Source organism: Chiloscyllium plagiosum, chromosome 9, assembly GCF_004010195.1.
Source record: "Chiloscyllium plagiosum isolate BGI_BamShark_2017 chromosome 9, ASM401019v2, whole genome shotgun sequence".
NCBI classification, from domain to species: Eukaryota; Metazoa; Chordata; class Chondrichthyes; order Orectolobiformes; family Hemiscylliidae; genus Chiloscyllium; species Chiloscyllium plagiosum.
In genome coordinates, this window is record NC_057718.1 from 92,876,197 (window position 1) to 92,899,466 (window position 23,270).

Genomic DNA, 23,270 nt, shown 5'->3' on the forward strand with positions numbered 1-23,270 from the left:
CTTGTCCAAAAAAGGGTGTTAAGATAATATTGGTAACTACAGGCCAATCCATTCAAATTTATTGCAGCATAAACTTTTACAGTTGATAATTCAGGGCAGAAATTCATGGTCACTTGGGCAAATGCAAGTTGGTTAAGGAAAGCCAGCATGCATTTTAAGGGCAAACTGTAGAGTTTAACAAGGAATGGAGGTGCTTTACTCCATGGTATAGTGCATATTGCTCATGGCACTGTAACAGATTTCCTTCCAGTGGGGTCTTCTAGATAGTGAGCCAATACTTACTTTTTTTTGACTAAGTCTGAGTGGTAGGACGTTCCACCATGATCCCTGATGAGTTTTCTTGCTAATCTTACCAAACTCTCCTCATTGTTATCCTTGCACAAAGGTATCTCTCACTTCATCTTACCAACTTGCCATTCAACGGATGACCACTGAAACACTGGCATCTCTTAACATCTGTGCCATCTTCAAAAGGCAGCTGTGCACCTTGACAAGTACTGGCATTTAAAAGCTGCCCCACTCATTGAAGGTCTGGGTCAGAACATGGTGGAGAAGGGGACAATGGCACCATGATTCTCTGATAGGGGACCTGGATGGCTTGGTGGATGGAGTGTTGCAAAGGAGAGGAGTGCTCTTCCTGGAGGACAGTCAGGTCCAAGGTCGCCACCCTGGTCAGTGAGGTTTCCTGGGTAGGGAGGAATGACCAGCAATCCAGAAAGAAAGCCAATGACATTCTCCGCTCTGCCAGGTGAAGTGCCACACCCTTCTCTCAGCCACCTCATACTCTGCTACTTCATTCACCTCCCACAAATGCTCAAGCTCTGCTACTCTCATTATTACATGCAACACCTTCCATTACTCACTCTCATCCCTCCCTGGAGCACTTTCAGCAGGTAGTTGCCTGATGAAGGAGCAGCGCTCCGAAAGCTAGTGCTTCCAAATAAACCTGTTGGACTATAATCTGGTGTTGTGTGCTTTTTAACTTCATTATCTTTGAAATGCTTAGAGACATCTGAAGGTTGTGAAAGACATTGTAGCAATTCCAATCTTTCTTTTCTATTCTGAAAAGAAAATGTTCTTCTGCTCCATCTAGGCCAGGGTTGGCCAGGATTTTCTGTTTGCTGACCGCATTGATGTCCATTGTAGCCTTAGGGCCACATGTACATCTTAAATCCACAGTCCTGCTAATTTACATACTTCTAAGTTAGCGCTGACAGATCTTTGAGCAGAATTAATCACTAATGAGGCAATAGTCATGAAGCCCCTGGGTCCTTCATGTACAAACAGGAAAAACTGGCAAACAAGAAATCTAAACAAAACCGAACTGAGTTTGCTAGACTTCAGTTACTGGATTGACAAGACAGAGCTGCATGTGAGCCTTGAGCTCTCGGTTGACGTTTCTGCTTAAACAGTATTTTTTCTGTTTCAGTAGCATTTTTCAGAAGGTTTGTAAGCTACATCCAGAATACAAGTAACATTTTCGATCAGTCCCATGGGAAACCCCAGCAAATTGGTCAAAAGACTGCAGAAAATGTTTACGTCCATTAAATGCTACACACTTGTGAAGAATTAGGTACGAAAAAGGTGTGCGGGTGAGGTGGATTGGCCATGCCAAATTACCCAGAGTGCCCGGGGATATGCAAGCTAAGTGGGTTAGCCACGGGAAACGCAGGGTTACAGGGGTAGGGTAGAGGTGTGGGTCTGAGTGGTAGGCTCTTTGGAGGGTTGGTGCATTCTTGATGGGCAAAATGGCCTGCTTCCCAACTATAGGGGACTCCATTCTATGAAATGTGCATTTGGGACATTGTGTTAGGAATGGTAGCCCATTACCAGATCCACACAGGTTTGGAAATCTGGTTTTGATTGAGCTTTGGTTAGATGAGAAGAGGGATGTGTCGACATGAACATCATGGTCATCCGGCATCTCGGAGATGAAGCTGACCGCACTGGATTGCCGTAATGTCAGCAACATTCCTCAGCTGAATCCCAAGAGGGGAGTGAAGTTTATGCCTGTGATCATTTGAAATCAAATCCCCACAGTGTGGAAACAGGCCTTCAAGAAGTATCCCACCCAAACCCATTACCCCTGGCTAATGCACCCAAACTACATATCCCTGAACACTATGGGGCAAATTAGCATGGGCAATTCACCTAACCTGCACATCTTTAGACTGTGGGAGGAAACCCACACAGACAGTTGCCCAAGGCTAGAAGTGAACCTGGGTCCCTGGTGCTGTGAGGCAGCAGTGCTAACCACTGAGCCACCACATGAACATTTACAAAATGGGTGCGGAAGGAGATCAATTGGCCCTTTGTGATTGCTTCGTCATTCAGCAGGATTATGGCTGATCTTCTACCTCAACATCTGCACTATCTTCGGACCTTTAGTTTCTCCAAATACCAGAAATCGCTGACTTGAATCTCAATGACCCAGCATCTGGCATAGAGAATTTCTAATATTCACTGCTCCAATATCTCCCGACACTCATCTAAAAATACTAAATGATGAAGGGGGCAAAAGGTGAATAATAAATATATAATGACGGGGCTAAAGATGGAGGAGGAAACAAACCATCACCATCAAACCAAGTATCACACAAGGAAAAGTGCTCGGGAAACCTATGGAGCACAAGACCATTGGTTCCCCGGACGTGATGAGTTGCATCCTAGGGTTTCAAAGGAAGTAGCTAGGAAGGAGATAATGGATGAACTGGGAGTAATCTTTGAGGAATCCTTATATTCTACAACAGTCCCAGAGGATTGGAAGAGCATCAATACAATGCCCTTATTGATAAAGGGAAAGACGTAAAAAACTGGTAACTGTAGACCAATTAGCTTAATGTTGTCCTTGGGAAAATGTTAGAGTTCAAAATAAAGGCTGTCATAGCAGAGTGCTTAGACTGCATAACATAATCAAGTAGGGTCATCATGGCTTTTTTTTCATTCACGGGATTCATGTGTAGGGGAAATCATGCCTGACAAATGTATTAGAATTAGTTATGGAGATAACAAGCAGGCAAGAAAAAGGGTTTCAATGTAATATACTGGAGTTCCAAAGGGTGTTCAGGTAGGAACCATACACAAGGCTACTTAATAAGGTAAGTGCCCATGGTGTTGGGGGTAGTATATTAGTATAGATTGAGGATTGGTTAACTAATTGGAGACAGAGAGTTGGGATAATGGGGGCATTTTCAGAATGGCAACCTGTAACCAGTAGAGTACCAGTGTTGGGGTCACAGTTATTTACAGTATATCTTATGACTTAGATGATGGAAATGAATATACTGTCACCAGATTTGTGGATGACGCACAAACTTGAAAGCAAGTGGTGCAGATAACACAAGGATTCTAAAGATAGACAGATACAAACTTAGCAGATGGAATATGATGTGAAAAACATGTGAGGCTTTCCATTTTGGCAGGAAGGGGCAGAATATTATTGAAATGGGAAAATTCTGCAGAAAGCTGTAGTGAGAGCGGGATTTAGGGCCCTTTGTACATGAATCACAAAAAGCTAGTATTCACAGAGAGGACAAAGCAGCTTGCTTGACTAGCACCACACCCACATTCACTACCCCCATCACTGAAACGCAGTAGCAGCAGTGGGTTCCACCTATATGGCACACAGCAGAAATTTACTTCCCTCCACAGCATAACTTTCACATTATCTATTTCTGACACTTCCTTTCCTTTATCCATCTGTCTCCATTTCAGGGAATAAACTGTCCACTGCCACCCACTACAAAGCCAAGGACTCCCATAGCTATCTTCACTACAGTTCGTCACACCCCACATCCTGCAAGAATTCCAGCCCATTCTCCTAGTTCCTTCGCCTACGTTGCATCTGTTCAGTTGATACCAAACTACCAAAACAATGTTGCTGATATGGCTCACTTCTTCCATGACTATGGTTTCCCACCCACTGTTGTTGACAGGGCCCTCAACCACATCCGACCTATCACTCAGGCTTCCGCCCTTGCCCCTTCCCATCACTCACAACAGTGTGATCAGGTTTCCCTTGTCCTCACTTTCCATCCCACCAATCTCTGCATTCAGCAGATCATTCTCCGCTTTTTCAAACAACTCCAGTAGAATGCCACCACCAAACACATCCTCCCCTCACTGCCCTGGTCTGCATTTTGCAGGGATCATTCTCTCTGGGACACTCTCATTCCACAACCACCAACACCAACCACTTTTCCATTGGCACCTCCTCATGTAACTGTAGAAGGCACAACACCTGCCCCTTCTCCTCCTCCCTGCTCACCATCCAAGGGCCGACACAGTCTTTCCAGGTGAAGCAGCATTTCACCTGTACATCCTCCAATCCTGTGTATTGTATTCGCTGCACCTAATCTGGCCTACTCTCCACTGGAGAAACCAGACGCAGACTGGGTGACCGCTTTGTGGAATACCTTCAGTTTGTACGCAAGCATGACCCCAACCTTCCCATAGCCAGTCATTTTAGTACAGTGTCCTGCTCACCTGCCTATACGTCTGTCCTTAGGATGCTGCAGTGTTCCAGTGAATCACAACGCAAACTGGAGGAACAACATCTCATCTTCAGACTAGGTACTTCACAGCCTTCTGGACTTGAGTTCAACATCTTCAAATTGTGAACCGTTTCTTCCCTTTCTTTTAGTTTGTTATCATGTCCTCTCTCCCCTCCCCTCACCCCACTACCTGTCCTTTCAAGTCTGGCAGGAGACAGACCATTGTTCTGGCATTCACCCATTCCGATTACTTAACCTGAACTATTAACATCTTTTCACCACCAGCACCCTATACCCATTACCCCCACCACCCACCATCCACCACCCAAAAAATAGCATAAATGCTGTCCTTGCCGCACTTCACTTCAGATTTGATGAAGAGTCATCTACACTCGAAACATTAGCTTACTCTCTCTCCATGGTTGCTTCTGACCTGCTGTGATCTCCAGCATTTTTTGTTTCCATCAAAGATCAAAATTTGGTATGCTTGTCTTTATTGGTCAGCGCATTGAGTATAGGAGTTGGGAGGTCATGTTGTGGCTGTACAGGACATTGGTTAGGCTACTTTTGGAATACTGCATGCAATTCTGGCTTCTCTGCTATCGAAAGATGTTGTGAAACTTGAAAGGGTTCAGAAAAGATTTACAAGGATGTTGCCAGGGTTGGAGGATTTGAGCTATTGGAAAGGCTGAAAAGGCTGGGGCTGTTTTCTTTGGAGCTTTGGAGGCTGAGGAGTGACCTTATGGAGGTTTATAAAATCATGAGGGGCATGGATAGGTTAAATAGACAATATCTTTTCCCTGATGTGGGGGTATCTAAAACTAGAGAGCTTAGACTTAAGGTGAGAAGGGAAAGATTCAAAAGGGGCAACTTTTTCACGCAGAGGGTGGTGCGTGCATGAAATGAACTGCCAGAGGAAATGGTGGAGGCTGGTACAATTGCAAATTTTAAAGGCATAGTTAGATGCGTGAATAGGAAGGGTTTAGAGGGAGTGAGGGCCAAATGCCAGCAAATGGGACTAGGTTAATTTAGAACATTTGGTTGACATGAACAAGTTGGGCTGAAGGGTCTGTTTCTGTACTGTACAGCTCTATTGCTCTTTATTTCATTTTTGCGGTAATTGCACTCACAACAAAATAGTACACCAAAAATCACAGCTGAAACTTTAGCCACTAATGCACTAGCAACAAACATACAAAACTGCCAATCAGAAAACAAATGTCAATAATTTATCAATGGACAGTTGGCAAGGAACAATTAAACCATTCAAAATACTTCTTCAAAATTCCTTCAATTGCCAATCATGATTGGGAGATGCCGGTGTTGGACTGGGGTGTACAAAGTTAAAAATCACACAACACCAGGTTATAGTCCAACAGGTTTAATTGGAAGCACACTAGCTTTCGGAGCGATGCTCCTTCATCAGGTGATCACCTGTTGAAGGAGCGTCGCTCCGAAAGCTAGTGTGCTTCCAATTAAACCTGTTGGACTATAACCTGGTGTTGTGTGATTTTTAACTTCAATTGCCAGGACATGGTTTTAAAAATAGGAATAACATTATAAATGCCATTTTAAAATATGCCCTTTAAACTTATCTAAGGTTTCCTGTAAATCCATCTGATAAATTTGGCAATGAATTCTACCTCTTCTCATGAGCCAGGTGCTAGTGTTATTTATTTCCAACATGTTTGTATGAACTTTGCCTTTTCTCTCCATCATTGGAGTGGCAAGTATAATTTTGCTATTGTTGGCATCAAAACAGTTGAAATCTTGATTTGAAGAGTGAAAAATGCAGGAATGAGTACATCTTTATTCAAGTTTGAGAGACAATCCTGAAAAGAAGTCATCGAGTCCTACAGCATTGAGAAAGGCCCTTTAGCCCAAACTGGTCCATGCCAACCAAAATGTCCATCTACGCTAACCCCATTTCCCTGCGTTTGGCCCATAGCCTTCTAATCCATTCCTATCCATGTATTTGTCCAAATGCCTTTTAAATGCTGTTAATGTACCCATCTCAACCCACTTCCACTGGCAGCTCATTCCATGTGCATACCACCCTCTGTATAAAAATGTTGCGCCTCAGGTTCCCTTTTATTCTTTCCCCTCTAACCTTAAACTGATGCCCTCTAGTGCATAATTCCCCAACCCTGGAAAAGGATTGAGTGCATTCACCTTATCCATGCCTGTCATGATCTTTTTTGCTTCGATGAGATCTGCCCTCAGTCTCCTACCCTCTAAAGAAAAAGGTCCTATCTTGTCTAAACTCTTCCTATAATTCAGATCCTTGAGTCATGACATATCCTTGTAAATTTCTTTTATACTCTTTCCAGTTTAATAACATTCTTCCTATAGCAAGGTGACCAAAACTGAACACAATGCAGCAAATGCAGCCTCATCAACGTCCTATACAACTGCAACATAACTTGCTAACTTCTGTACTCAATGCCCTGACTGATGAAGGCCAGTGTGCCAAAAGCTTTCTTCACTGCCCTGTCTACCTGTGACTCCACTTTCAGAGAACCATGCACCCAAACTCCAAGGTCTCTCTGTTCCACTACAGTCCTTAAGGCCCTACCATTTACCATGGAACACCTACCTTGATTTGATTTTCCAAAATGCAGGACCTTACACTTGTCTATATTAAACTTCATATGCTATTTCTCGGCCCACTTCCCCAATCGATCTAGGTCCTGTTGCATTTTCTGACTACCTTCTTCACTGTCCATATTAAAGCCTATTTCAGTGTCATCTGCAAACTTGCTAAATATACCTTGTACATTCTCATCCAAATCATTGATACAGATAACAAACAGCAATGGGCCTAGCACTGACCCCTGAGACACTCTACTTGTCACAGGCCTCTAGTCTGACAATTCCTGATTTTAAAAAAATCTTAAACCTTTGAGTTCCACTAAAAGCATTGCAAGAAATATGTCCAGAAAGGAAAGATGAAAAGTACAACGTAAAACATATAAGCATAGAAAATGGGAGCTGGAGTAGGCTATTTGGCCTTTGAGCCAGCTCCACCATTCATTCTGATCATGGCTGATCATCCAAATCAATAGCCTGTTCTTGCTTCCCCCCCCATCCTTAGATCCCTTTAGCCCCAAGTGATATATCCAACTTCTTCCTGAAATCATACAATGTTCTGGCCTTGACTGCTATCTGAGGTAGCGCATTTCAGAGGCTCAGCACTGAAGACATTTTTCCTCATCTCAGTCCTAAATGATTTACCCTGTATCCTTCAACTGTGACCCCCTGGTTTTGGCTCCCTGCCCCATCCCCATCATTGGGAATATCCTTCTCACATTTACCCTGTCTAGTTTTGTTCGAATTTTATAGTTCGCTGAACTCCAGTGAATATAATTCTAAATGATTCCTGCTCTCCTGATATGTCAGTCCTGCCATCACAGGAATCAGTCTGGTGAACATCTGCTGCACTCCCTCTATACCAAGAACATTTTCCTTGGACAAACAGGCAAATTAACCTCTTTGTGTTTTGATCTTTGTTAACTCTTTACTATATAATCTCAGTGTTTAGAGAGCCAGGGACCTGGATTCGATTCCAGCCTCGGGTGACTGTCAGTGTGGAGTTTGTATGTTCTCCCTGTGTCTGCGTGGGTTTCCTCCGGGTGCTCTGGTCTTCACCCACATAAGTTAACATATGTAAGTGAGGGTGGACTGGCAATGCTAAGTTACCCATAATGTCCAGGGCTGTGCAGGCTGGGTTGGTTAGCCATGGGAGATGCTCGGTTACAGGGATAGAGTAGAATGGGAGTGGGATACTCTTCAGAGGGGCAGTGTGGACTCGATGGGCCAAATGGCCGGCTTCCACGCTGTAGGGACTCTATTATTCTATGAAATAAGCTGGTTTGGCACTCCAGGTAAGGAGCTATTCTCCAACAGTAACATTGAAAGGTTGTAAAACGCACATCATTTTTCTTCACTGTGAAAGAAACTAGAAAACAAGTTGCTGACATTTAAAAACACATATCCTTTCAGGTTAACTGCTGTATTGTACTCTGAACTAAAGAATGAAATTTTGTCGTGCCTACTTGGAATATCCCCAAATGTTTTACAATCAATGAAGTTTAGCCACAGCTCTCAGACAAACCCTCTCCTACTCATCAGTTAAACTATGGTGTCACATTTCTAAGTTTTGATGGGAAGATTTCTTCTCTTAGTAGAAGTTAAACCAATTGAAGATTAATCTAGTTTTGGCCAAAGCTGTAAAATGGGTAACGAAATAAGGAATGAATGACTGAATGAATTAATCAGCTTTATTATCACATGTAAATGAGTACAGTGAAAAGTTTATATGTCGCCACTTACAATGCCAGCTTAGGTACAAAGGTACCTAGGCACAGCTTTTTCAGTTACAATATCTTAGCAAATAGAGAAATAAAAATTCCAGCATTGCAGAAAGAAAAGTTCAGAACAATGGTTAACCAATCCAGACCACATTGGTGTGATTTTATCTCAAGAGGGTTGGAATATAAAAGCACCGTTGTGCTACTGAGACTTTATAAAGCTCTGGTTAGGCCCCATTTGGAGTACTGTGTCCAGTTTTGGTCCCCACACCTCAAGAAGGACATGCTGGCACTGGATGATCCCTGGAATGGTAGGTCTAACATACGAGGAACGGCTGAGGGTCCTGGGATTGTATTCATTGGAGTTTAGAAGATTAAGGGGAGATCTAATAGAAACTTACAAGATAATACATGGCTTGGAAAGGGTGGACGCTAGGAAATTGTTTCCGTTAGGCGAGGAGACTAGGACCCGTGGACACAGCCTTAGAATTAGAGGAGGTCAATTCAGAACAGAAATGCGGAGACATTTTTTCAGCCAGAGAGTGGTGGGCCTGTGGAATTCATTGTGGCAGAAAACAGTGGAGGCCGGGACACTAAATGTCTTCAAGGCAGAGATTGATAAATTCTTGATGTCACAAGGAATTAAGGGCTACGGGGAGAATGCGGATAAGTGGAGTTGAAATGCCCATCAGCCATGATTGAATGGCGGAGTGGACTCGATGGGTCGAATGGCCTTACTTCAACTCCTATGTCTTATTAGATTAGATTCCCTACGGTGTTGAAACAGGCCCTTCAGCCCAACAAGTCCACACCGACCCTCCGAACAGTAACCCACCCAGACGCATTTCCCTCTGACCAATGCATGTAACATTATGGGCAATTTAGCATGGCCAATTCACCTGGCCTACACATCTTTGGGCTGTGGGAGAAAACCAGAGCAAACCCCACAGACATGGGGAGAATGTGCAAACTCCAAACAGCCTGAGGCTGGAATAGAACCTGGGACCCTGGTGCTGTGAGGCAGCAGTGCTAACCACTGAGCCACTGTGCTGCCCCCATGTAGCCTCTCATCCTCACTGGGCCTCACCTCAAAGTTCATAAGGCTGGGAGATTGCTCTGGAATCACCTTGAGAGTGGGAGACCATGCTAAGGCCATGCCAGCTGGGAGACTGCCATGTAACACCGGAAGACTGCCAGGTCGGGTCAAGAGGACTATTGAGTTGGCTGCAGATTATATAATATTGTGTAGTATGTTCCAGTGCCAAGCACTGCAGGCTTATGCTTGGGATCGAGTACTGCTGCCAGACCTCCCTTCTACAGCTTTGAAATAAGACCAATTACTGTTCGAACAAAAGACTTAGAACTGGCAATCTGTGAAAGGTAAAATGACCAAAGTAAAGGACTTCAAAGGAAACTTACCATTTAAATTAAAATGTCATTTTGAGAGGTGATAGTGCACCCTAGCACTATGAGGCACTCTGCTCCTTTCTAAAAAAAATCACTTTCAATCCTCATGTTCAGACAGGTTATGACACACTATCATGACAGATGGAACTTGAACCCAGACCTTCTGTCCAGAGGTAGATGCAGATACAATTACAACATTTAAAAGGTATTTGGACAGGTACGTGGATAGGAAAGATTTAGAGGCATATAGGCCAAACTCAGGCCAGTGGGACTAGTTTAGTTTGGGAAACTTGGTCAGCGTGGCATGGATGAGGGGGTCTGTTTCTGTACTGTATGACTCCATGACTCTAAGTAGGGACATGACTAATACAGCAACACAAAACTCCTTAACCTTCCTTCCTGTGCAGGCTTCGAGGGCATACGGCAATATTTTAGGATGAACCAGTATTGAGACAGTTATGCGAATTGGCCCTTGTCTAAACAATACGACATAGTTTTTTTGAATGATAACATTATGCATAAGTTACATTGACAACTTCATCCCAATCACAGAGACTATCAGGAGCCAGAGATGACATGTCTGTGTCCATCAGTGACTCTTATCTGATTGTATTTTCTCTACCCAAGAGCTGTACAACATCATCAGACTGGGTGGAGCTTAATGCAGCTTTAACATTAACACTTTCAGTACCCTTACCTTACACAGCAACGTTGCTTTCCACTGAACCCAATGGAAGGAGATTATGAGATTGGGTTTATGTCTGCCAACCCAGTTCAATAATGACCATCCAAAGTTAAAATGAGCACTTTTTGTTTTAAACATCATACAATGTGAGCTTTCTCCCTTTGGATTTCCAAGAAAACCTTGGTCAGTTGGGCTGAGGAGTGGCGGATGTAGTTTAGTTTAGATAAATGTGAAGTGCTGCATTTTGGTAGGGTAAATCAGGGCAGGACTTCTACACTTAATGGTAAGGACTTTAGCGTGTTACAAACAAAGAGACCTTGGAGTGCAGGTTTATATTCCTTGAAAGTGGAGTCATAGATAGACAGCGTAGTGAAGAAGATGTCTGTTATGCTTGTCCTTATTGGTCAGTGCATTGAGCAGAGGAGTTGAGAGATCATGTTGCAGCTCTATAGGACACTTGTTTGGCCACTTTTGGAATACTGTGTTTAATTCTGGTCTCCCTGCTATAGGAAATAAACTTGGAAGCGTTCAAAAAAGATTCACAAGGTCATTGCCAGGGCTGGAGGGTTTGAACTATGGGAGAGGCTAAATAGGCTGAGACTATTTTCCCTGGAGCATCAGAGGCTGAGGAGTGACTTTAGAAATTTATAAAATCATGAGGGGCATGCATAGGATGAATAGCCAAGGTCTTTCCCCCAAGCTGCATAGGATGAATAGCCAAGGTCTTTCCCCCAAGCTAAGGGTGTCCAAAAGTAGAAGGCAGAAGTTTAAGATGAGAGGGGAAAGATTGTAAAGGGACCAATGGGATAATGTTTTTCATACACCATGTGTAAGCAATAAGCTGCCAGAGGAAGTGGTGGAGACTGGTACAATTACAATATTTAAAAGGCATCTGGATGGGTACATGAATAGGAAGGGTTCAGAGCGATATGGGCCAAGTGCTGGCAAATGGGACTAAATTAGGTTAGGACATCTGGTCAGCATGGATGAGTTGGACCGAAGGGTCTGTTTCCGTGCTGTACATCTCTCTGATGCCAAAATAGATATTTTCTGATTGTGACATTCTGTTCATCTAGCATTCTGGCTGGCAGGATTGGCCTGGTCTGAATGAAATGATCTTTATAGTTGATGAAGTACTTGCTTTAACTACACAAAAAGATAGTGAGAAAGAGACAGAGCAAGATATAGTCAGGAAGAGAGACCAAGAGAATTTTTTAGATTACATTACAGTGTGGAAACAGGCCCTTCAGCCCAACAAGTCCACACCGACCCGCCAAAGCGCAACCTAGCCATACATTTACCCCTGGCCTAACACTACGGGCAATTTAGCATGACCAATTCACCTGACCTGCACATCTTTGGACGGTGGGAGGAAACCAGAGCAAACCTACACAGACACAGGGAGAATGTGCAAACTCCACACAGTCAGTTGCCTGAGGCAGGAATTGAACCCGGGTCTCAGGCGCTGTGAGGTAGCAGTGCTAACCACTGTGCCACCGTGCTGCCCACAAAGAGATGAGGAGAAATGGAGCGAGGTTAGAGGAGGCAGAAAGAGGGTAAAAGAGAGACAGAGAAGTGAAGAAAGAAAGATGGTCAAAGAGAAAGAAGATGCAAGGTAAAGTGAGGATAGAGAGAGAGAGCTATGTCCCCATGTGCTCAAAAACAATGATTGAGCATTGGGACGTTTCATTCTCCACCTAGTGGTTATGACAAGAATAACACATGCAGAAGTAACTGCTCTTTGCAGTCTTGGATGCAGTGAAGCAAGGAAAAACAAAGGAGAATCAGGTACTACTCAAGAGGTGCAATATCCTGAGTGTCTACGTGAATTTCTGGATGCTAAGCACCCAGTCTTCCGGCTACCATCACTCGATAAAGGACTTTCCAGGTGTAGGATGGACAGTCTTGTCTGGTCTACCCACTACCCTGTCAGTCATTTGCCATACAACTGGTAGGCAAGTCCATATATGAGAAACACTAAATTCCTGGATGCAGCAAGGATTTCAGAAAACCAGATCTTGATTGTTTTCCTGGGGGCAATGCCCACCAATCTCCTGCTGGGACTCCAGCCTCTTGAAATCACTGGTGCTTTTCCCAGCACATTACATGCTCATATAATCCCATTTGGAAGGCATGTCAGTAGGATGTGCAGGAGCATTCACTGTGTTATCATGCCCAATGCCTTATTAATGCCTTGCTTTAATCTTCTGCATGATATATGTTGGATACATATCCAACACTAACCTTACATGTATAATCTGAGAGAAAACCATGCACCTACGTAAATGTTTTTTAAATAACAAAATTGTACTTGCCTCCACGACAACCTCTGGCAGACTGTTCCAGACCCTCACCACCCTCTGTGTGAAAGAATTGCTTGTCTGGACTATTTTGTGTCTCTCCCCTCTCAGCTTAAACCTATGCCCTCTAGTTTTAGTCTCCCCTACAATGGAGAAAAGCTCTCCATGTCTACCTTATCAATGCTTCTGATAATTTTATACACCTCCATAAGGTCACCCTTCAGTCTCCTATGCTCCAGAGAAAAAAGTCCCAGCCTATCCAATCTGTCATTATAACACAAAACCAATGAAGAAAGAATTTGGTATGCTTTCCTTTATTGGTCAGGGTATTGAGTACAGGAGTTGAGAGGTCATGTTGCAGCTGTACAGAACATTGGTTAGGCCACTGTTGGGATATTGCGTGCAATTCTGGTCTCCTTCCTATTGGAAAGATGTTGTGAAACTTGAAAGGGTTCAGAAAATATTTACAAGGATGTTGCCAGGGTTGAAGGATTTGAACTATAGGGAGAGATTGAGTAGGCTAGGGCTGTTTTCCCTGGAGTGTTGGAGGCTGAGGGGTGACCTTATAGAGGTTTACAAAATTATGAGGGACATGGATAGGGTAAATGGACAAAGTCTTTTCGCTGGGATAGGGGAGTCCAGAACTAGAGGGCATAGGTTCAGAGTGAGAGGGGAAAGATATAAAAGAGACCTAAGGGGCAACTTTTTCACTCAGAGGGTGGTACGTGTATGGAATGAACTGGCAGAGGAAGTGGTGGAGGCTGGTACAAATACAACATTTAAAAGGCATTTGGGTGGGTATATGAATAGGAAGGGTTTAGAGGGATATGGGCCAGCTGCTGGCAGATGGGACTAGATTGGGTTAGGATATCTGGTCAGCTTGGACGAGTTGGAACAAAGGGTCTGTTTCCATGCTGTACATTGCTGTGACTCTATGACTTCAGTCCAGGTAGCATCCTAGTAAATCTTTTCTGCATTCTTTCTACTTTAATAATATCCTTTCTCTAGCAGGGTGACCAGATTTGCAAGCAGCTCTCCAAATATAGCCTCACCAATGTCTTGGACAGCTACAGCAAGATGTCCCAGCTCCTATATTCAATGCTCTAACTGATGAAAGCAAGCATGCCGAAAGCCTTCTTCACCACCTTCTCTATCTGTGACTCCACTTTAAAGGAGCAATGAACCCGAACCTCTAGATCCCTTTGTTCTATAACACTCTGCAAGGCCCTGCCATTGAATCTGTAAGTCCTGTCCCGGTTTGCCTTACCAAAATGCAACATCTTCATTTATCTAAATTAAACTCCATCTGCCATTCCTCAGCGCACTGGCCCAGTTGATCAAGATCCTACTGCATTCCCAGATAACTTTTTTCACTGTCCACTACACCACCAATCTTAGAACTGAGTCATACTGGATTTGAAATGTTAATTGCTCATGTATATTATTTATAAATTCGAACTATGCATATTATTTATTTCGTGATTATTTATGCATATGCTGAGTCCAGTTTTAGAAGCAGAAGGGAACATTTGAATTTTATTTCATCCAGGTTTGGCGCATCTTTGCTGACAAGTATTAATTGGCCCTTATTTCTGGCTGGCTGGCTGACCAACTCATTATGATTATTACCACTTCATTCAACCTGAATTGCATTCACTCATTTCCCATGCCAGTAACTCCCATGTTGTAGCCAATGATTGGGAATTGGGAACTTCAGAATCTGTGAGTTTGCACATTCGAGGTCCTTTGATATACAAAAGTTCAGAGTCATTCATTTGGCTGAAAGATGTGGGTGAGAGAAGGAACAGGGGCTTTTTTGTTGCAGGTACATGAGTTAAGGTACGTCTTAATGGTCTTCCTGTATCACAGAGGCAAATGTGCTCCCAACTGAGCCAAGGCTAATAAAGGCTACTTGTATCTGATGGATCCGAGTGATCCTCATATTGCAGCTCATGGAATCCCCTGACCGACCATCAGTCGGTCCCTGTGAAATTGCATAGTCCACGCATGTAAAACATTGGAATAAATAGGTTTCCTTGTGTGGCACTGCAAGTCATAAAGACCATTCTGTTACAATAGGATCTGAAACACGATTTGATAAATTCTCCCCACCTGCAGGAGAACCGGTGCTGGACTGCATATTTATCCCTGACTGTTGATCTGCAGGGTTTATTTCTACGGTAATAAGCCCTTCATTCAATAAGGATTGACATTTTTATCACTATTAATTTAAAAACTTTTTAATTTGTGCTTCTTTTTTATCAGTCAATAATCAGACTGTGTGAGTAGCCCAGCATTCACTGTTCTAGAGGCACTTACTTTGCTCTATCTTTGGATTGTATCTGTGTGCAATTCATCTGCAGTCATTCATCATCAAGGCTGTCTTTTATATTAGGTCCCATATATCATCTTCTGTCAGCTCTTGAACAGATCATTATGCCGTTTAGTGCTATAACATCTAATCATTCAATAATTCTTCTGCCCATATCTGATACAAATATACTTACTTCTGTGTTGCAGTTTTATTAGCTTGCTTTTAAAGAATGCAGTAATTGCAAATGTCCGTCACAATCTCTCCGGCTACAACAAAGGGTGTGCGGGTGTTCATTCAGAAATACATCTGTTGCAGGTTTGTTCTTTGTCATCATGGTGGCCAACTGTCACCTCAAGCCACACCAGACTTACACTCGCTCAACAACACATGGGGTTAAAAATGCAAAGGTGCAGTCAAAATGGAGTAAAGCAAGTAATAAGTGTGTTGCTTTAAAGAAATGGTCTTAAGGAGGACCAATTGTCCTTTTTCCCAAGTCAATGCCATCAGCCATTGGGTTTCAGAGTGAAGTTGTTCCTGTAACAGACTCCTCCACCAGTTATCAATGACCCTCCTAGATCTAGTGACGATCCTGCTTAAATTGAGCAGACACTAAGCTCTGGAGCTTCCTTCCTCAAAAGTCACTGACTCTCTGCCTTAAAGACATTTCTCAAAGCCTATTTGCTTGAAGAAACTTTTAATTGCCTTTCCTAACTCTCTTTACATGGCCCCCTGCCAACCTTTGTCTGATCGCTGTCATTTCAGTTGCCTTGGGATGTTTAACTACATTAATAGTCCTATGTATAAATATATGTTACTGTCTAAGCCCTATTCATGGAGTGACCTAGTTCAAAGTGATTAGCAATCAATTCTGAAATATGACTTAGGTCATTCAATGCTTTGTGGAGTGGCTAGCTTTCAGAAACGAGCTTTCCAACATTCGCTTCTTAAATCATAAAATGACAAAACATGAGTTCCATCATCAGGACATACAATTCAAATGGCTAGCACCATAATTAATATTCAAGGAAGGATTGACCTATTTGCTATTAGTGACACTGTAAAGTTATTCAGGAAGATGTAATGGAAATATTGATTGGCAAACTGGCCAGTGATTTTAAATGTGTCAAAAACAGCAAAGGGAATCCCGGGCATTGCATTTTTCTGCTAATATGTATTCATTTCTGCAGGAACTCCATTCTTAGCTGAAGGGTACCATTTTGATCTTTTCCTGTTTTCTCCTTTTCCAATTATCCTTGTATTGACACCTACACGTCTCTGACACAAACCAATTGGTCACTTTTCACTTGAGAGTCTAAATAGAGTCATAGAGTTATACAGCATGGAAACAGACCCTTCGGTCCAACCCGTCCATGCTGAATATAATCCCAAAATAAACTAGTCCAACTTGCCTGCTCCTGGCCAATATCTCTCCAAAGCTTTCCTATTCATGTATTTACCTGAATGTCTTTTCAATATTGTAATTGTGCCCATATCTACTATTTCCTCACAAAGTTCATTCCACATGCGAACCATCATCTGTGTAAAAAAATTCTCCTTCAGTCTTTTTAAAATCCGCCTCCTCTCATCTTAAGAATGTGCCCCCGGTCTTGAAATCCCTCGACCTAGGGAAAAGACAACCACCATTAACTCTCTCCGCACCCCTCGTGATTTTATGAATTTCTGTAAGGTTACCTCTCAACCTCCAATGCTCCAGTGAAAAAAAGTCCTAGCCTATCCAGCCTTTCTTTGTAACTCAAATCTTTCCTTTCCAGCAACATCCTGGTAAATCTGTTCTGAATCCTCTCCAGCTTAATAATATCCTCCCTATAACTGGGTGAGTATGGGAAGCTGTTTGGTTATTGGAGAAAGCTCTTTTCCAAATCTGACCCTAGCCTCAGCTGATGCTCACACATCCTCCATTAAGCAGAACGAATGGATTGTGCGAATTAGGGGCAAACCGAACGCTTCAGTTGAGGACTATGAAACTAATCATGGAGATTGGAGGGGTTAAAACTGTTCTCTTCAGAAGACAGAAGGCTGAGGGGAGGTCCGGGAAAGTTATTGAATATTATAAAATGAAAGGACTAAGAAGAAGAGAACAATGATTTCAAGTAATTTGGCAAAAGATGCAAATCTTACATAAGGAAATGTAGCGAATGAAATGCACTGCCTGAGAGTGTGGTGGAGGCAGGTTCAATCGATGTATTAAATCGGGAGTGATTTGAAATGGAATGATGTGCAGGTTATGGTGGGAAGGCAGGACAATGACATGAAGGATTCGTTTTGGAGCGTTTATGCAGACACAATGCCTGAATAGCCTCCTTCTGTACTGTGACAATCAGTGAATCTGTCATATAGCCCTCAAGGCGAGCTTGACTAACCTCAATGACCTCAACTGCTAATCAGGGAGTGAGGTTTCACAAAATTATGAACGAATTTTTCAAATATCTCAGAGTCCTTTGCTTCTGTAAGGGCATTCACATGTTGGCACACATTGGGTCCTTGGCTCTCAGGGCAGAACAAGTAATTGAATTTGGATGGCTCCTCACATTTCTCAAAGTGGATCTCAGCCGTTTCAAAAATACAATATTTGCTTTCATGCAGGCCAGCACATTGACTGGTGACTCGGTCATTGTGGGAACTTGCTATGCATGTCACGGTCAACTTGTTTTTGATGAGGCCGCTTTGTAAGAGAGAAAAATAACATCCAAAATTTGCAAAGAACACTTGTGGGGGGATGAGGCGAGGGGCATGACTGATTATTTTGAAGCAATCTTTTACACCTTCCCTTGATACAGCTAGATGGACACCAGGCAAAAGACTGTGTGCTAGGGCAGTACGTACCATACAGAAACATCACCCTGGATAGATTGTTAATGCACAAGCTTCTGATGCAGAGGTGAAAGTCAGTGCAGGCTGAGAATTTCTGCTAATCCTTCATTTCAGCAGGCACAAAAACACGCTGGCTTGTCATGTTGTCATAGCTGGATGAGAGAAGGAACAATGTTAATATTACCATCAGGGGAATTGAACTAACTCTGCAGAGGATGGTATCCCATCACCAACTCACTCTTTATTTACACGTGTGTAATACATGAAACTGACCCAACTAGCACAGAGGCAGCTTCTGGGGTTAGCAGACACTCCTGTTTCTATCTGTCAGCCAGGGCTCCCTGATTGGACCAGGTCAACAACCCCAATCAGGGAATTCATATTCTATGAGGTCCAACTGGTTGACCTCATTACAGTCACTACAGCAATAACATCTCTCTGCATTAGGGATACATTAAGGAGAGAAAATGACAACTGTGAAACCATTCAACATAAAGTTAAAAATCACACAACACCAGGTTATAGTCCAACAGGTTTAATTGGAAGCACACTAGCTTTCGGAGTGACGCTCCTTCATCAGGTGATTGTGGAGGGCTCGATCGTAACACAGAATTTATAGCTATAAATTGTGTTACGATCGAGCCCTCCACAATCACCTGATGAAAGAGCGTCACTCCGAAAGCCTGCGTGCTTCCAATTAAACCTGTTGGACTATAACCTGGTGTTGTGTGATTTTTAACTTTGTACACCCCAGTCCAACACCAGCATCTCCAAATCATTCAACATAAGACATCTTTGTTCCCCTAATTAGTACTGACTACTGTCAGTTCTGAAATAATGTGGTAGTAGTTCTGTCCTCGTGCATCCCATGTTATAAGAAAATCGTGTAATAGCAGCACCATTTAAATTAATGGGGCCAGAATTGCGTTATAACCAATACATGGTTTAAAACTTCATGCTTTAGAAAGAGTGTCCCCAATTCATCAATCGTGTTATAGCGAATTTGTGTTAACAAAACGTGCGTATTTCAACACGACCTGTGCTTACATTTTATCATTAAGTAAGGAAAGTAGATGTGGCACAGCAGTTAGCACTGCTCCTCACAGCACCAGGGACCTGGGTTCAACTCCAGTTTTGGGTGACTCTCTGCCTTGAGATGGCTGTTCTTCCTGTGTCTGGGTGAGTTTCCTCCCACACTCCAAAGATGTGCATGTTCGGTGAATTGGCTGTGCTAATTGTCCCAGGATGTGTAGGTCAGGTGGATTGGCTGTGGTAAATGTGTGGTTACAGGGATTGAATGGGGCCCAGGTTTGTGTAGGATGTTTAGTCAGTCAATGCAGAGTCAATGGGCCAAATGGCCTCCTTCTGCACTATTGGGATTCTATTCAATGTGAAATGGGTACATGTTGCACCTTTATTATGGACAAATCGTTATCTTAAAGGTTGCGGACAGTGATTCCTCAATGCTGCCCCCTCCTGGAAGTATACAGCTGTCTGGTAGCAGGGCCATCCACCCTGACACAGGTACTGGGGGTCTTTGTAATAAAAATCGAAATCCTAATGCCAAGTGTAAGGCCTTGCTTCTTTAACTTCCTCATTAACTTCCCAGACCACTTACTGGGCTAATGATGGATTTTTTTAATGTGGCCTAAGTTGACAGCCCTTAATGGTGTTGTTGACAATGAAGATCAAACAAACTCTTTTGTTCTTTATGTATCTGTAGACTCAGGAAGAGTGGGATATCCTTCATCTATCTCCAGAGCTTGGTTTATAACTTGACCCCCAGCCCAGCTCTACTCATCATCATTAATCCGGTACAAATAACCTAAGCGAGTTAGATCAGGGAGCTTGACCAAATGCTCTTAGATATTCAGTTTAATGCAGATGGGCCCAACGTTCTCTCATTGTCTGCTGTAGCTTCTTCCTGCATTCTCGCTGTATGTAGATAACTTGTGAATTTTCTTAATAGGCATTTTGTCCCAAAGGAGGATTTTAAGGCTCTGTGTTTTGCCTAGTTTGTCTTTCCTGCTACCTTGTGCACACAGTGGTGGGTCACTTTAGCTGCAACACAACAATTGCTGATTGGTTTGTTGTGGATAGGGGTGAGACTCCCAGTGCAGAAAGAGGTCATTTGGCCCCTCTTGTTCATGCTAATCTCTCTGTGAGCACAACTCAGCTAGTACCAGTCTCCTGCCTTTTCAGTGAAAATGTTACAATGGAGATCTTTTCCTGTCTATGAAATGAACTTGGGTGCCAAAATGACAAAGTGAGCGAATTAATTTCCTTTAATTGTAAGACTAGGCATTCTCCTCCATGTCTCGGAAGGAGAATCACAACATCTGTTGCTTTGGACACCCCCACTCTCTCTTCCCCCAAATAAAATGGGCAAACCGCATCTCTTACTTGGGTGTGGACGCTTGATCATCCCTGCTCCCGGTGGCAAGTGGTCTGACTGGACTCAAATGAATGTCAGTTAAAATCATTGCAGCTGACACTGGAGGATTGGGGTGGAGTGTGTGGGGGTGGGGAACTAACATATCAGGTTTAATTTCTCACCAAAACCCTCTCAAACACCTCCCCCCCCCCCCCACCCCAGCCCTCTTTTTCCTCATTAGGAAACCAGTACATGTATTTAAACAAGGCAATGCTGCCATCTGCTGGCTAGTTTAAATGATGCACTGTTTAAATGATGTCTTCTTCAAAGAAGCAATCATTTCTTGGCTCTTAGTGTGACTATTTCAGAAGAAATAACAACTCCAATACCTGCCAGACTAAATAAGGCTTATGTAGTACAATCTGTGATGTATACTTCCTGGTAAAATATTAATGTATTGGTTCCCAAAATTGGTAGTCTATTAAAAAAAAAGTCACTAAAGTAATTTGAATACAGGCAAAATGCTGCTGATGCTGCAAGTCTGAAAAAAAAACCCAGAGAATGCTGGGGAACCTCACAAGGCCTGGTAGTATCTGATGAGGTGAGTCATTATGAAATATTAACTTTATTTCTCTCTCTGCAGTTGCTGCCCGACCTGCTGAGTTTCCCTAACTTTCTCTGCGTTTATTCCACATTTTATCTATTTGTTCTCTGTCCTTAGGAGAACGATAACGAGTGTCATATTCTGGAGATTGTTTAGATTCCTTCAAAATATACTGGTATCAGTTTGTTGACTTGGTGCTTTCCAAATACTACCTGAGAGATTGAGAAGCACTTCAATGACATTGGATCATTTTATTAATCTTTCAACAGAACATTCTGTCTGTTCAGAAGCAGTTTTCTAATTACTTTTGGAGTGATCCACTTTTGTGTCTAAAATGGTAATGCTTGCTGTGTCTAAGATCTGAATTGGAGGAGTCAAACTACTCAGCCTTTTAAGTTTACTCTGCCATTTGATAAGATCACCGCTGATTTTGTTACTCCATATTTCCGCCTGCTCCCAGTAATCTTTTCACTCTCTTGTTTATCGAGAATCTAACGACCTCTGCCTCAAAAATATTTAAAGGTTCTCCCTCCACCACCTGTTGAGGAACAGACTTCCTTTGTGTGAAAATACAATCCAGCCCCTAGTTCCAGATTGTGTCAGAAGAGGAAACATCTTTTCCACATCCACCCTGTCAAGATCCCTCAGATACATAACTGTTTCAATCAAGTCTTCCCTTACTGTTCTAAACACCAGCAGACATAAGGCGAAAGTGAAAACTGCAGATGCTGGAGATTAGAGTCGAGACTGTGCTGCTGGAAAAGCACAGCAGGTCAGGCAGCATCCGAGGGTGCTGCCTGACCTGCTGTGCTTTTCCAGTACCACACTCACCAGCAGATACAAGCCTAGCCTATTTTACCTTTCATCACAAGTCAACCAGTCCATTCTAGTTATTAGTCTAATAAAACTTCTCTGGACTGCTCACAATACATTCATAACCTCCCTTAAATAAAACAACCATACTGTACACATGATTTGGAGACGCTGGTGTTGGACTGGGGTGTACAAAGTTAAAAATCACACAACACCAGGTTATAGTCAAACAGGTCTAATTGGAAGCACTAGCTTTCGAAGCACTGCTCCTTCATCAGGTGTTTGTGGAATTTAAGATTGTAAGACACAGAATTTATAGCAAAAGTTTACAGTGTGGTGTAACTGAAATTATATATTAAAAAAGACCTGGATTGTTTGTTCAGTCTCTCATCTTTTAGAATGACCATGTTGGTTTCAGCTCTTTCAGATGTAAATCGCAAAACATTGTTTTAAAAGTTACATTCTCAAATGAACTTTAACAGTGGGCCGACATGACACCAATTGTCAAAGTTCACTTGAGAAGGTAACTTTTAAAAAAATGTTTTGCCATTTACTTATGAAAGAACTGAAACCAACATGGTCATTCTAAAAGATGAGAGACTTAACAAACAATCCAGGTCTTTTTCAATATATAATTTCAATTACATCACACTGTAAACTTTTGTTTTAAATTCTGAGTCTTACAATCTTGTCCTCCACAATCACCCGATGAAGGAACAGCGCTCCAAAAGCTAGTGCTTCCAAATAAACCTGTTGGACTATAACTTGGTGTTGTGTGATTACTGTACACAATACTCCTGATGTGATCTCTGTATATCTGAAGCACATTATCTATACTTCTGCATTCAATTCCCCTTGCAATAAACAATAACACTGTTAGCTTTTCTAATTACTGGCTGAATCTGATACCCACCTTTTATGATTTATTCTGAAGAGTACCAGATCCCTCTTCGTCTCAGAGTTTCTTCAACCTCTCACCATTTAGACAGACGTTCCTTTCTTAATCTTCCTGCAAACATGGCAGTTTCACATTTTCATGCATTGACATTCCTACATACTCCATTTCTCAAGTCTTTGGCTATTCACTTAACCTGTACAAATCCCTTACATCCTCTTCACAACTTAATAACAGACGTAT

At 42.6% G+C, this 23,270-nt stretch overlaps 1 long non-coding RNA gene across 1 annotated transcript in view; it reads right to left on the reverse strand.

Moving 5' to 3' along the window:
- Positions 1-18,657, reverse strand: part of LOC122553065 — a 41,784-nt gene extending 23,127 nt beyond the window's left edge. Inside the window, exon 1 of the long non-coding RNA XR_006312609.1 lies at positions 18,354-18,657. This is a non-coding gene — a long non-coding RNA (uncharacterized LOC122553065). The remainder of the gene's footprint in view (positions 1-18,353) is intronic.
- Between the last annotated feature and the right edge of the window lie 4,613 nt (positions 18,658-23,270).